A 14987-nucleotide genomic window follows, 5' to 3' on the forward strand; every position below is an offset into this window, starting at 1 on the left:
AAACTTCTCCCAAGGACAGTCCTAAAAAGATGACTGTGATTCAGCCTTGACAGTGAATTTCCTGAGCTCAGTCTAACAGCTGTCCTCAGTGGAGCGGATGTCACTTCAGGGATGGCCCTTAGTGGCTGTGGGAGGCGCCGCATGCACCCTATGCTCTGCTCCTTCATGACACAGCTTGACTAAAGGCAGGATTTCTCAACCTCAGCACCATTAACGTGTGGAGCCAGAGGGATGTTCGGCGCATTTTAGAACGTTTGTCCTCTATCCACTAGATGTCAGTAGCCACCTTCCCACCAACTGTGAAACCAAACCGGAGATGTCTCCTGGGGCGAACCAGAATAAAAACTGCTGTTCCTGTTTCTTTTTTGATGGAAAGAGCAACAGAAGGACTCTTACTTTTATTTTGATGGAGAGAGGCAACAAAAGGACTCTTACTTTTATTTATTATTATTATTATTTTTTTTTTTTTTTTTTTTGGTTTTTCGAGACAGGGTTTCTCTGTGTAGCTTTACGCCTTTCCTAGAACTCACTTTGTAGACCAGGCTGGCCTCGAACTCACAGAGATCCGCCTGCCTCTGCCTCCCGAGTGCTGGGATTAAAGGCGTGCGCCATCACCGCCAGGCTCTTACTTTTATTTTTATTGTTGTTTTGCTGTTTCATTGAATTATAATGTAAGGCCATAAAATCCACTCCTTTAACATACACAATTCAGTGGATTTTAGAAGATTCACAGGGTCATATGACCATCACCACTAACCAATTTTGGAAAATTTTTATGACGCCAAAAGGAAACTGTGCAACTGTAGCAGCCCATTCCCATTCCTCTCCCTCCCCACGCCTTGGCGGGCAACCACTAACCCGGTGTCTCTATAGATTTATATATTCTGGAAATTTTATATAAAAGAATCGTTCTGATTTGGGGTATGCAGCTGGAGAGGTGACTCAGCAGGTACAAGCACTGGCTGATCTTCCAGGGGACCTGGGTTCAGTTCCCAGCACCCACACACAGCTGCTCATAACCTTCCATAACTCCAGTTCCAGAGGATCCAGTGCCGCTGCTCATAACCATCCATAACTCCAAAGCCTCTTCTGGCCTCCACAGCTACCAGTCATGCAAGTGGTGCAGACATACATGCAGAGAAAACATTCATACACATAAAATAATTTCCTTAAAATGTAATGTTTTTATATTTTATTCACTTTTTTTTTTTTTGGTTTTTTTTTTTTTGTTTTCCGAGACAGGGTTTCTCTGTGTAGCTTTGCGCCTTTCCTGGGACTCACTTGGTAGCCCAGACTGGCCTCGAACTCACAGAGATCCACCTGGCTCTGCCTCCCAAGTGCTGGGATTAAAGGCGTGCGCCACCACCGCCCGGCTTTATTCACTTTTAATTAAAATATAAATACATCACTTTCCCCTTCCCTTTTCTCCCTCCAGCCCCTCCCAGGTACCTTCCTCCCAAGACCTCCCACACCTGCCCTCCTCTCAAATTTATAGTCTCTTCCTCTTTGTTAGTGTTATACACACACACACACACACACACACACACACACACACACACACACACACACATTTGTATGTGTGCATGCACAAATATATAACTACAACCTGCTGGGTTCATTTTTTTAAGGAGCTAATCCTCCCTCATGAGCAGCCATCAGTTGCCTTTGCGTCGGGACGATTCCTCATAGTTTTCTCCTTTTCGGGTTAGCGTGTCCCTTGATGTTACCATTGCTTACATCTCGTTCATGCGGCCATTTCTAGGACAGCCTTTTCAAACAGACTTCCTGGTGTCCTGGCTCTGACCAGCTTCCTGTCCTCTCTTCCACCGTTTCCTGTGCCACAGATGCAGGAACTGTGATGTAGATGTGTCTTTGGGGCCTGGACTCTTCACAGTCTGTTGATCTCTGCCACGGTGTCCAGTTGTGGGGTTTTGTGGGGGGTCTCCATTTACTGTCGAGAGAAGCTTTTTGGTGAGGGGGGGTAACTCATCAAAGGTATGTGTCTTTATACTGTGGGCATAAGGATACGATTTAGAACGCAGAAAGGAATTATGCCGGTCTAGTAAATGCACAGTGGTAAATCCTTTTCTAAGTTTCATGATCTCACTCGCTGGGAAAACTGGCCAGGTTTCCGGTACCGAGCGTGATTTCCCTCCTACTGAGTGGGCCTTAAGTCCGGTGAACAGCAGCCTGTGAGCGGCACTTACTGGTGTTCAGGGATATCGTGCTGTTCTGGTCGTGGTTATGGTTCATGGTGCTGCACTGTTGACTGCTTCCCTCCCTCGCCAGATTGCAGTATTTTCCAGTACCGTGGAGGTGAAAGCCCAGGAAGCAGGTCTCAGGTTAGATCCTGAACGTGATGTGGCTTACACTTTTTATTTTACTTTACTTCCCTCTTTAAAGACTTTATTATTTTTAAACTATTTGTTTCTTTCTATGGCTGTCTATACTCATTTTCTTGTCTTTCTTAAGCCCGCGCCATTTACATGCTGGAACCTGTTTAGAGGGTTTTTGTTGATGATGATGATGATGTTGTTGTTGTTTTATTTTGTTTTGTTTTGTTTTGTTTCTGTCTGGATCTGCCTTTACTGCATATCTTTAGTCTTTTTTTACGTGTGAGCCAACTTGAAATTGCTAAGCTGCAGCTGGGTCCGTCATGTGACTCCGTTGGCTGGCTCCGCCCACTTCTCCAGTTGTGAAAGCCAAGCCTAAGCCACAGACCGGCAGGTCAGAGGTGTGTTCGACCTGGAACCACATTCAACCCCCCAACTCTGGAAGGCCAATGCCCTGCACTGTGGCAGGCATTTTTCACTTAGTTTTTTGTTTCTACTTATAGTGAAAAAAAACCTGTGTAAATAAGTGCTCTGCTGTGCAGCAGGGTTTCTTAAAGGAGCCGTATCCTTTTTTTTTTTTTTTTTTCTTCAGCTTTCTCAGGCTCTAGGGATATTTGAGAGCCCCACATTGAGTGCCAAAATGTAGCTGGGTTTTTTTTTTTTTTTTTTTTTTTAATTCTTTGCTCTTTGGGGGCTTGCCATCCAGCTCCCAAATAAATACATGGAGACTTATTGTTTCTTATGAATGCCTGGCTTTAGCTTGGCTTGTTTCTAGCCAGCTTTTCTTAAATTAAATTATCCCTCTACCTCCTGCCTCTGGGCTTTTACCTTCCTATATTACCTTCCTTTCTTTTCTTCCTACATGGCTTTACTTCTACATTACTTGCTGTGTAGCTGGGTGGCTGGCCCCTGGAGTCCTCCCTCCTTCTCCTTGATCGTCAGTCTTCCCAGATTTCTCCTTCTATTTATTCTCTCTGCCTGTCAGCAGTCCCACCTACCCTTTTTCCTGCCTTGCTATTGGCCACTCAGCTCTTTATTAGACCAATCAGGTGTTTTAGGCAGGCAAAGTAACACAGTTTCACAGAGCTAAACAAATGCAACATAAAAGAATGCAACACATCTTTGCATCAATAAACAAATATTCCACAGCACAAATGAATGCAACACATCTTGAAATAATATTCCACAAGATCCAGCTCCAATAATCCAATTCCTGGTCCTAAGTATATTGTGTCTTCAGCAATCACCCTCAACCTCTGAGAGGCAACAAGGGCTACATCACTAGTCTATATTGCATTGGGAAATATCTGGACTATCCTGGCCAACGATTTGAAAGGTTTCTCGTGCCTGATACTAGGGCCTTTGTTCATCTATGGTCCTTATGGGGAGTATTGTCAGCCCAAGTTCATTAACTTCCTTTAAAGTGTGTGTGTGTGTGTGTGTGTGTGTGTGTGTGTGTGTGTGTACACATACAATTATATGTATTATGTATAAGTTTGGGGTAATTATAAAATATTATTCCTAGAGGCTTTTTCAAACAACCTTGGTGTGATTTGTCCCTTGTCCCTCCTTCTTCTACATTGACCTCCCTCTCTCCTCCCTAGCTGGAACCCCCTCTCCATTTCTTAGCTTCCTAATGAATATCTCCTGTATCTTCCTATCCCCTCTCAAGTACCCCACCATGATACCATCATATTTTCTTAGTTTCTGCAGCTACTCCACACTGTATACTCACACCTGAAGATTTGGAGCTGGAAACCACAGTTTTGAGGGACATTTAGGCTGTTTCGGTTTCCTGGATATTGTGAAGATGGCTGAGCAAGTAAGGGCCGGTGGAGTAGAATGTCAAGTCCTTTGGGCATATGTCAAAAAGTGGAATAGCTGGGTTATGTGGTAGAATTATTTTTGTTTTTTGAGGATTCTCCATATTAATTCCAAGGTTCACCAACATAATATGTGTAAGTACTTCAATATTTTCATTGCCAAATAATTTTGCACTGTATGGATACATTATACTTACTTATTTATTCATTTATTTGAACTGATTGCACATGGGATTATTACAAGCAATTCCTGTGAACATCCATGTGCAAGTTTTTGTGTGAACCAGTGTTTTCAGATTTCTTGGATACATGCCTAGGAATGAAATTGTTGAGTCATGTAATGATGCTAGTGTCTTAAGAAACTGTCAAACATTTTCCAAAACGGCTACACCATTTTACATTCCCACAAATAGTGAATTAAGCTTCTAATTGTCTGGGTCATTATATTTGTTATGGTCTTTATTTTAATCATCTTAGTGAATATGAATGGCATCTCATTGTAGCTTTTAATCTTCATTTCTCAATGGTGGATGATGTTGATCATCTTTTGTGTGCCTAAGGCTATTTATGTATCTTCCCTGGAGAAACATCTGCACAAATCCTCTCCTCAGTTTTTTTTAAAGTTATTTTTATTATTTTTGGTTTGTGTGGATATGTGAGGCCTGGGGGGTATATGCATATAAGTGCAAGTACCCAAGGAGGCCAGAGCTAACCTCCCCCTGGGGCTGGCATTGCAGACAGTTGTGAACCACTGGACAAGGGGCCAGGAACCAGCCTGGGATTTTACTACAAGAGTGTAAAGATACTCCTAACCACTGAGCAGTCTTTCCAGGCCCCTTCCCCCATTTTTTAATCAAGTTATTTTTTCATTTTATTATTAACTTATAAGACAGCATTGTGTATTCTGGACACAAATCTCTTCTAAGTTATGATTTTCAAATATATTCTACTCCTTGGATTGTCTTTTCACTTTATGGATAATGTTATTAGAAATTGGAAGTTGTTGGGCAGTAGTGGTGCACGCCTTTAATCCCAGCGCTTGGTAGGCAAAAGTAGGTAGCTCTGTGAGTTCAAGTCCAATCTGGTCTACAAAGCAAGTTCCAGGACAGCCAGGGCTACACAGAGAAACTATGTCTTGGGGGAAAAAAGATACATGGAAGTAAAAAATATAGAGATGTTTGCAACTATAAACTTTTTCCCTGACCCATTAGTTATTAAGGAATATATCACTTAACTTCTACATATTGTGAGTGTCTTTTTTTTCTGTCTTTTCAAATCATCAGCCTTCTTCATTTTTTTTATTTTTTATCTTAAAATTTAATTTAATTTTACATATCAGCCACGGATTCCCCTGTCCTCCCTCCTCCTACCCCCTCACACCCTCCCCCCAGCTCATCCCCCATTCCCATCTCCTCCAGGGCAAGGACTCCCCTGGGGATTCAGCTCAGCCTGGTAGATTCAGTTGAGGCAGGTCCAGTCCCCTCTTCCCTTCACCCAGGCTGAGCAAAGTGTCCCTGCATAGGCCCCAGGCTCCAAATAGCCAGCTCATGCACTAAGGACAGGTCCCAGTCCCACAGCCTGGGAGCCTCCCAAACAGTTCAAGCTAATCAACTATCTCACTTATCCAGAGGGCCTGATCCAGTTGGGGGCTCCTCAGCTATTGGTTCATAGTTCATGTGTTTCCACTAGTTTGGCTATTTGTTTCTGTGCTTTTTCCAATCATGGTCTCAACAATTCTTGCTCATATAATCCCTCCCGGAGCTCCACCTGGGGCCTGGCCTTGGATCTCTGCATCCACTTCCATCAGTCATTGGATGAGAGTTCTACCATGACAGTTAGGGTGTTTGGCCATCCTATCACCAGAATAGGTCAGTTCGGACTTTTTCTCAACCATTACCAGTAGTCTATTTTGGAGGTATCTTTGTGGATTTCTGGGGACCTCTCTAGCACTTTGCTTCTTCCAATACCCATGGGGTCTTCATTTATCATGGTCTTTCTTTTCTTGTTCTCCCTCTCTGTTCTTGATCCAGCTGGGATCTCCTGCTCCCCTAAGCTCTCTTTCCCTTGACATTTGCCCTTCATTACCCCCACTCACGCCCAGGTTGTTCATGTAGATCTCATCCATTTCTCTGTCGTTGGGCGATCCCTGTGTCTTTCTTAAGGTCCTCTTTACTAGATAGCCTCCCTGGAGTTGTGAGTAGCAGTCTAGTCATCCTTTGTTTTACATCTAGTATCCACCTACAAGTGAGTACATACCATGTTTGTCTTTCTGAGTCTGGGTTACCTCACTCAGGATGATTTTTTCTAGATCCATCCATTTGCCTGCAAACCTCATGATGTCATTGTTTTCTCTGCTGAGTAGTACTCCATTGTGTATGTGTACCACATTTTATTTACCCATTCTTCAGTTGAAGGGCATCTAGGTTGTTTCCAGGTTCTAACTATTACAAACAATGCTACTATGAACATAGCTGAACATGTGCCCTTGTGATATGATTGAGAATTTCTTGGGTATATGCCCAAGAGTGGTATAGCTGGGTCTTGGGAGAGATTGATTCCCAATTTTCTAAGAAAGCACCATATTGATTTCCAAAGTGGCTGTACAAGCTTGCATTCCCTCCAACAGTGGAGGAAAAATTGAAGAAGATGTCAGAAAATGGAAAGATCTCCCATGCTCATGGATAGGCAGGATTAACATAGTAAAAATGGCAATCTTACCAAAAGCAATCTACAGATTCAATGCAATCCCCATCAAAATATCAACAGAATTCTTCACAGACCTGGAAAGAACAATATTCAACTTCATATGGAAAAACAAAAAACCCAGGATAGTCAAAAGAATCCTGTACAATAAGACAACCTCTGGAGGCATCACGATCCCTGACCTCAAGCTCTACTATAGAGCTACAGTAATAAAAACAGCTTGGTACTGGCATAAAAACCGACACGTGGACCAATGGAATCAAATTGAAAACCCTGACATTAATCTGCACACCTATGAACATATAATTATTGTGAGTGTCTTAATTAGTGATTCTATCACTTCGATGAAACACCATGACCAAAAGGCAATTTGGAAGGAAAGGGGGCTTTGGGGCTTATACTTCCAAATCATAGAATTCATCATCAAAGGAAGTCAAGACAGAGACTTGAACAGGGCAGAATCCTGGAGGAAGAGCAGAAGCCATGGAGGGGTGCTGCTTACTGGCTTGCTCCCCGTGGTTTGCTCAGCCTGCTTTCTTACAGAACCCAGGACCACCAGCCCAAGGATGACACCACCCACAATGGGTTGGACCCTCTCCCATCAATCACTAATTTAAAAAATGGCCTACAGGTTGTTGTTTTTTTTTTTTACAGCCCAATCTTATGGAGGCATTTTCTAATTTATGTTCCCTCCAAAATATGACTTTAGCTTATGTCAAGCTGACATAAAACTATCTGGCACACTACTTCTGTCTTAGTCAGTGTTCTATTGCTGTGAAGAGAGACCATGACCATGGCAACTCTTATAAAGGAAAGCATTTAATTGGGGACTTGCTTACAGTTTCAGAGGTTTAGTCCACTATCATTGTGATGGGGAGCATGGCAGCACCGTAGGCAGACATGGTGCTGGAGAAGTAACTCAGAGTTCTATATCTGGATTCACAAGCAGCAGAAAGAACCAGAGCTTCTGGACCTGGCTTGGGCTTCTGAAACCTCAAAAGCCCACCCCCAGTGACTCACTTCCTCCAGCAAGAACACACCTCCTAATCCTTTCAAATAGTGTCATTCCCTGGTAACCAAGAACTCAAATCTACGAGCCCATTGGTGATCCCTGTCACATGCTAGTACCAGGGCCACAAAGGCAAGAGGATCAAACCTTCACTGTTATCCTTGGCTACATAGCAAGTTTGATGCCAGTCTGGGCTACATAAGATACTATCTTTAAAAAAAAAAAAAAAAGTAGGATGTAAAAGTTCCCAACTAGAACTGGGTATAGTGTTGCACACCTTTAATCCAGCATTCAAGACGCAGAAGCAAGTGGATCTCTGTTGCTGGAGGGCTTCTCTCCAGGTTCCCCAAGCCCCGCAGTCCCACAATCCACTTATAAAATAATCACTCAGATGCTTATATCACTTATAAACTGTTTGGCCATGGCAGGCTTCTTGCTAACTGTTCTTTTATCTTAAATTAACCCATTTTTATAAATCTATACCTTGCCACGTGGCTGGTGGCTTACCAGCGTCTTCACATGCTGCTTCTCCTGGCGGTGGCTGCAGTGTCTCCCCCCTCAGCCTTCTGCTTCCCAGAATTCTCCTCTCTCCTTGTCCCACCTACTTCCTGCCTGGCAACCTGCTTCCTGCCTGGTCACTGGCCATCAGTGTTTTATTTATATAGAGCAATATCCACAGCACTTCCCCTTTTTTTCTTTTTTTAAAAAGGAAGGTTTTAACTTTAACATGGTAAAATTACATATAACAAAACAATTACCGAGCAAGAATTATAGTTACAATATTAAAGAAGATGTCCTATCTATCTTATATTTGTGAGTTTAAGGCTTTATATCTAACTTATCTTTTATCATAACTGAGGAAATTACAACTATCTAGTTTTCAACCACATCAAAGACCTAAGAAGGAACATAATGGTATCTGAGAAATGGTAGATGGATGCAAGCAACTTTCGGGAATCTTGCAAAAGTAGACCAAGACAGCTGGCAGCCTGGACAGTCACCCTAATGTTTCTCAGCATTGTTGGTGCATTCAAATTGGCTACAGGCCTAGAGTATCTGACAGACCATTTTTAGAAGCAGGAATTCTGAGAGACCATCTTACCCTGTCTTGGCAGAGTACAGTGGTCGCTTTCCTTGTGTCCCACTTGTCCAGAAAGGACAGCATTATATTTGTACTGTCAGCCATCAAGGCAAGGGCAGTTCTTTGCCCAGTAGGCCATTTTGTGCCAAAAAGACAAACTTCCAAATGGAAAGTTTGGTCATGGCTTTATCAAAAGGCATCTTCTGAGGCCAGGACAATATGGCCCCATCCCTGAAGTGGCCTTCGCAATCCGGAAAAGGTACAGTGCCCTTTTCCTCAAAGGCAGCTTAACAGGCAGAGGGCCGATGGCTTCTGTTGTGCAATGGAACAACAGCTGAAAGCTCACGCCTCTCGATAGTAGACTGGCATTTAATAGAGGGATGTGGAGAAGAAGGGGATGCTGAGATGAAGCCATAAATACACAGCCAAGAAGAATGGACAGCTGAATTCAAAAACTGTCAACAATTTCCAGAATTTAAAATCCTGAATCATGACAGGACACTAATGGAATTCAGGTGTTTCTGATACATGGACTGCTCTCACCCAATGTGAGGTTGAACTGTTGACCTTGTGTACATCCTACTTCACAAATGAGTCTGTCAGATACGCTAAGCCTATCGGCTGAAGATGATGCCCCAACACTGCAGAGAAACCTCAGGTGACTGTCCAGGCAGCTGGCTGTTTCTGTCAACTCACAAATTTTTTGGAAGTTGCTTGCATGCACTTCCTGTTTTTATTTTTGTTAGCTAATATTATTTCCTTCTTGGGTCTCTGAGGGAGTTGAAGATTAGTTAGTTATGGTTGAAGATTAGTTAGTTATAGTTGAAAATTAATTAGGATAGAAAGTGCATTAGATACATCTTGGATTTACCAAAATAGGATAGATAATGGAATTATTTTCTCTGATTTGTCAAATACCTGTTTAGGTATTTATTACTTGTATATATTGTATATAGTTATTGTACTTTTGTATATAGTTTTTCTTTTGTTAGTTATAAACTTTTGCTTTTTTTCTTTTTATTAAAATAGAAAAGGGGAAATGTGGTGGTATTTTAATTGTACTGAAATGTGATTTTGATTGTATGTTAATAAATAAAGTTGCCCGGGGGTCAGAGCTATTAGAGCCATAGCAAGAGTGTGGCAGTGGTGGCACACGCCTTTAATCCCATAGATCTCTGTGTGTTCAGGGATACAGCCAGCATTGGAGACATATGCCTTTAAGACCTAGGGGGCTGTACATACAGACAGTGGCGAGGCAGTCACGTGTTTGGGTTTACAACCAATGAGAAGGCAGAATGACTATGAAATGACTTACACACAGGGAAATAGCTCTCTCTTGGGAAGCTGGGACACGGCAGGAGGAAGGGTGAGATTTTAGCTCTGAGCTCTGACCTCTCGGCTTTCTCTTTTACATTGGTTCTGTGTTTCTTATTTAATAAGACGGTTGGTTACATCTACAGATCTCTATGATTTCAAGGCCAGCCTGGTCTACAAAGTGAGTTCCAGGACAATGAAGTCCTGTCTAGAAAAAAGAAAAAGGCTGTTGGGTTGCCTATTTGTCTCTTTAGCTCTGTTGGGTTTTGCTTAATATATTTACGAGTCTGTTGTTAGGTGGCTGTACTAAGCAAAAACAATAACATGAACTCTGGTTTTTGTTTTTGGTTTTTTTTTCCTTTTCTTTTTTAACGTTTGGTGACAAAGCCTCACTATGTAGCTCTGGCTGGCCAGGAACTCACTATGTGCCCAGGCTAGCCTTGAACTTGTAGCCATCCTTCTGCCTCTGCCTCCTGAGTGTTGGAATGATGGGCATGCATCACCACTGTTTTTGGTTGTTTTTGCTCTTCTGGAGGCCCATCACCCAGCTCCCAAGTAAATCACACACAGAGGCGTATTCTTAATTATAAATGCCCAGCCTTAGCTTGACTTGTTTCTAGCCAGCGTTTCTTAACTTTAAATTATCCTGTTTACCTTTTGCCTCTGGGCTTTTTCCTTTTCTTACTTTTGTAATCTTACTTTCACTCCTGCTTTGTGGCTGGCTGTGTGGCTGTGTGGCTGTGTGGCTGTGTGGCTGTGGCTGTGTGGCTGTGTGGCTGTGTGGCTGGACCCATCTTTTTCTTGCTCTTCTCTTTCTTTTCTCCCAGATTTCTCCTATTTATTCTCTCTGCCTGCCAACCCCGCCTATCCTTTCTTCTGCCTTCCTATTGGCTGTTCAGCTCTTTGTTAGACCAATCAGGTGTGTTAGACAGACACAGTAACAAAACTTCACAGAGTTAAACAAATGCAACATAAAAGAATGCAACACAGCTTTGAATCATTAAAACAAATGTTCCACAGCATAAACAAATGTAGCACATCTTAAAATAATATTCTACAACATACCACCACACCTAGTTTAAGAAGAAAAAATTTAAATGATAATAGGTAGAGGTTTAGTTTATTCTGAAAAAAAGAAATGAAGATTAAAGCTTAAATAAATGAAATGATAAAAACAGAGAAAGTCAACAAAACAAAAGGTACTTCTTTGAGAAGATCAATAAAGTTAACTAAGTTATAGCTAAACTGACCAAAACTAACTAAAAGTGAGAACAAGAAAAAGAGTCAGATTACTAAAATCAGGAAATGAGAATTTTGAGGTAATAATATCTTCCTAGTAGCTCTGCCATCTGGGTTTGTGCAGGGACGCATCCCTCTGCCAAGCCTTCTGTAGGATCCACACTACTCTGTTTCTTCGTACCTCTTTAAATTTCTCATTGGAAACTAGGCGTGTTAAATAATGTAACTGCGAGTTCTAGAAACCAGGTTTTGCTGCTGCTGTTTGTTTTCGTGGTTGCAGCTGCTGTTGTATTTGTTGTCTGTCTTTCCTCAACTGATTTTGAAGTCTCTATCCTTTGCCATGTACAACCACTAAAAAGCCTCTGGCTAGCTTTGCAGTCAAATAACAAAACAGGGGTTTCCTTAGATCTCTCTACCTTCCTGGTAGATGCCCCACCCTTTGCTGAGGGTGCTGTACCTGTTGCCTTCAGTGCACTAGCAAGCTAGACCTCTGACCTAGAATCCACTTCCTGCTGGAGCAGCACCTTGGCCAGAAGGTGAGCAATGCACAACTGTATACGTGTGCCGCCACAAGGTCCCCAGGACTGAGTCAGAGCTGCTCAAAGGCCCCTCCGGACATCTCTAGATTTTCTTCATAAACTTGGACCAGTCTGTCTTTTGCTTCAGTGAACAGCACCACCGGAAAAATGGCAACTTTAAATTGCCGCTGACTTTTGGAGGTAACCAAATCAACACAAGCTCTGTGAATGAGGCTGTTCCAGCAATTGTCAAATAGGGACCCTTCTCTGAGGATGGGCTCTTTAAGAAGCATGACGCTGCTGACCGCCTGCAGGAGCGGCTGGTTTGAGAGCGGGTCTGAGGTTTCGAGGCTGGAAGTGGGAAAGGGCGAAAATGAGACTCCTTAAATACCACTACACCGGCTGCTCTTACAACACTCAGCCGTTGCTCTAGGAGACGGGCAGGGGGGATCCCTTTGTGGGTTGAGACATCTTAGGTTGATTGCTAGAGTTCTGAGAAACTTTGATGTTGACCATTTTTGCCAATGACTTCTTGCTTGACTCCGCCATGCAGGAAGTGCTTCCGGCCCGCTCTGCTGTTTCAATCACATTTCTTTACTAGTCCCCTGGGACTCAGGGAGAGAAATAACCCGACGTGAGAGTGCATATCGGAGCAGCAGCCGCTGTGGAACTGGAAGGACACTGCCCAAAGAAACTAAAAATTGAACTACACAAGGACCCAGCAATCTAACTTCTGGGCAATGCCTGGAGGAAAGGAAGTGGCTCCACATGAAGACACTTGCTCTCTAAACTTCACAGCAGCGTTTTTCGGGGCATGAAAACAAGTGTCCGTTAACCAGCAAACAGATAATGAAACTGCAATGTGTATATAAAATACAGTAAGATATTATATTACCCACCCCCATTTGACACACCATGGATAGGATCAGAAGACATCCACGTAAGTGAAATAGGTTACATAAGGATAAAAATTCTAGCTGGGCGTGGTGGTGGCTCACGCCTTTAATACCAGCACTTGGGAAGCAGAGGCAGGCACGTCTCTGAAAGTTTGAGACCAGCCTGGTCTACATGGTGAGTTCCAGGTCAGCCAGAGCTGTGTAGAGAGACCCTGTCTCAAAAAACAAATACATATATATACTGCATGGCCTCACTTCTGTGTGGAATCAAAAACTTTTTTCACAGGGATAGAGAATAAAACAGGGACTGGGGAAATGACTCAGTCAGTAAGGTGCCTACTGCCCAAGCGTGAAAGCCTGAACTTGGGTCTCCAGCTCCCATGTAAAAGCTGGGGGTAGGCACCTGTAACTCATCACAGGAAAGGGAGAGAATAGGCAAATCCCTGGAGATCAATAACCAGGCACCCTAACAGTGAGAGACACTGTCTCAAAAAATAACTTGAAGAGTGAGTGATAGAAGACAGTACCCAATACCGACGCATCCTCAACACAGCCATCTGCAGAAATGTGCGTGCACACACACACACACACACACACACACACACACACACACAACATTTGGGTGTTTATTTGTTTGTTTGTTTGTTGAAACAGGGTCTTACAGGGCTGGAGAGATGGCTCAGGGGTTAAGAGCACTGACTGCTCTTCCAGAGGTCCTGAGTTCAATTCCCAGCACCCACATGGTGGCTCACAACCATCTGTAGTGAGATCTGGTGCCCTCTTCTGTGTACATAATAAATAAATAAATCTTAAAAAAAGAAAGGAAGGAAGGAAGGAAGGAAGGAAGGAAGGAAGGAAGGAAGAAAGGAAAGGAAGGGAGGGAGGAAGGGAGAGAGAGAGAGAGAGAGAGAGAGAGAGAGAGAGAGAGAGAAAGAAAGAAAGAAAGAAAGAAAGAAAGAAAGAAAGAAAGAAAGAAAGAAAGAAAGAAAGAAAGAAAGAAAGAAAAGAAACAGGGTCTTACTGTGTAGCCCTAACCCGCCTAAGAACTTGCTCCATAAACCAAGTATGAGAGTTTGAATGTCATTGGCCCCCATAACCTCATAGAAAGTGGCACTATTAGGAGGTGTGGCTTGGTGGGAGGAAGTGTGTCACTGTGGGAGCGGGCTTTGAGGTTTCCTACGCTCAGAATACAGCCCAGTGAGTCAGTCGATTTCTGTTGCCTGCAAGATGCAGGACTCTCAGCTCCAGCACCACCTCGGCCTGCACTCCGCCATGCTCCCCGTCATGATGAGAATGGACTGAACCTCTGAAATTGTAAGCGAGCCACCCAAATTAAATGTTTTCTTTATAAGAGTTGCCATGGGGGCATAGTGTCTCTTCACAGCAGTAAAACCCTAAGACAGAAGTTGGTACTGGGAATGGGTTATTGCTGTGACAGGCCTGACCATGTGTTTGTCTGGAGATTTTTGGACTTTGGTACTTTGGGTTATGAAAGCAGCAGAATGCTTTAAAAACTGCTTAATGGGTCATAATAGTAGAAGCTTGGAAGACAGAGGTACTAGGAGTTATTTGAACTGTGGGAGGCTCACACAAGAGGTTTCAGTGGAGAAGAATTTTAGTATGTTGCCTAGAGATTGTTCTTGTGATATTTTGGTGAAGTAAGTGGCTGCCTTTTGCCCTTGTCCAAAGAGTCTGCCTGAGACTAAAGTGAAGAGTTTTGGATTAATTCCATTGACAGAGAAAATATCAAAACAGCCTAGTATAGACTCTGTCATGTGGGTATTAGTGGTAACTCTAATGAAGTTTTATAATGAAAAGGACCAAGCTGAGCATGGTAAATTACAAAAAAATAAATTTTGAGTAGAAAAAGAGCACCAGGGAGTGGAATGGAGCAAAATCCTGTGTTCAAGAAGATAAATGATTAAGAAATGGAATGAAGAGAGTGGTCACCTCAGGGCAAGATCCCACCTGGCTAAGTTTCCAAATTGTGAAAAGGAACTAAAGAAAAGTCTAGAGCCAGATGTGGTGGTGCACACCTTTAATCCCAGCACTTGGAAGGCAGAGGCTAGCA

The 14987-nt window shown here is 42.9% G+C and overlaps 1 long non-coding RNA gene across 1 annotated transcript; it reads left to right on the forward strand.

The window, feature by feature from the left end:
- The first annotated feature begins 1843 nt into the window (after positions 1-1843).
- On the forward strand, positions 1844-13725 carry LOC143269168 (uncharacterized). The gene is made up of 2 exons (XR_013045564.1): positions 1844-1995; positions 12574-13725. It is a non-coding gene; the product is annotated as an uncharacterized LOC143269168 (long non-coding RNA).
- The last annotated feature ends 1262 nt before the right edge of the window (positions 13726-14987 follow it).

This window comes from Peromyscus maniculatus, chromosome 18 (assembly GCF_049852395.1).
Source record: "Peromyscus maniculatus bairdii isolate BWxNUB_F1_BW_parent chromosome 18, HU_Pman_BW_mat_3.1, whole genome shotgun sequence".
Classification (NCBI taxonomy): domain Eukaryota; kingdom Metazoa; phylum Chordata; class Mammalia; order Rodentia; family Cricetidae; genus Peromyscus; species Peromyscus maniculatus.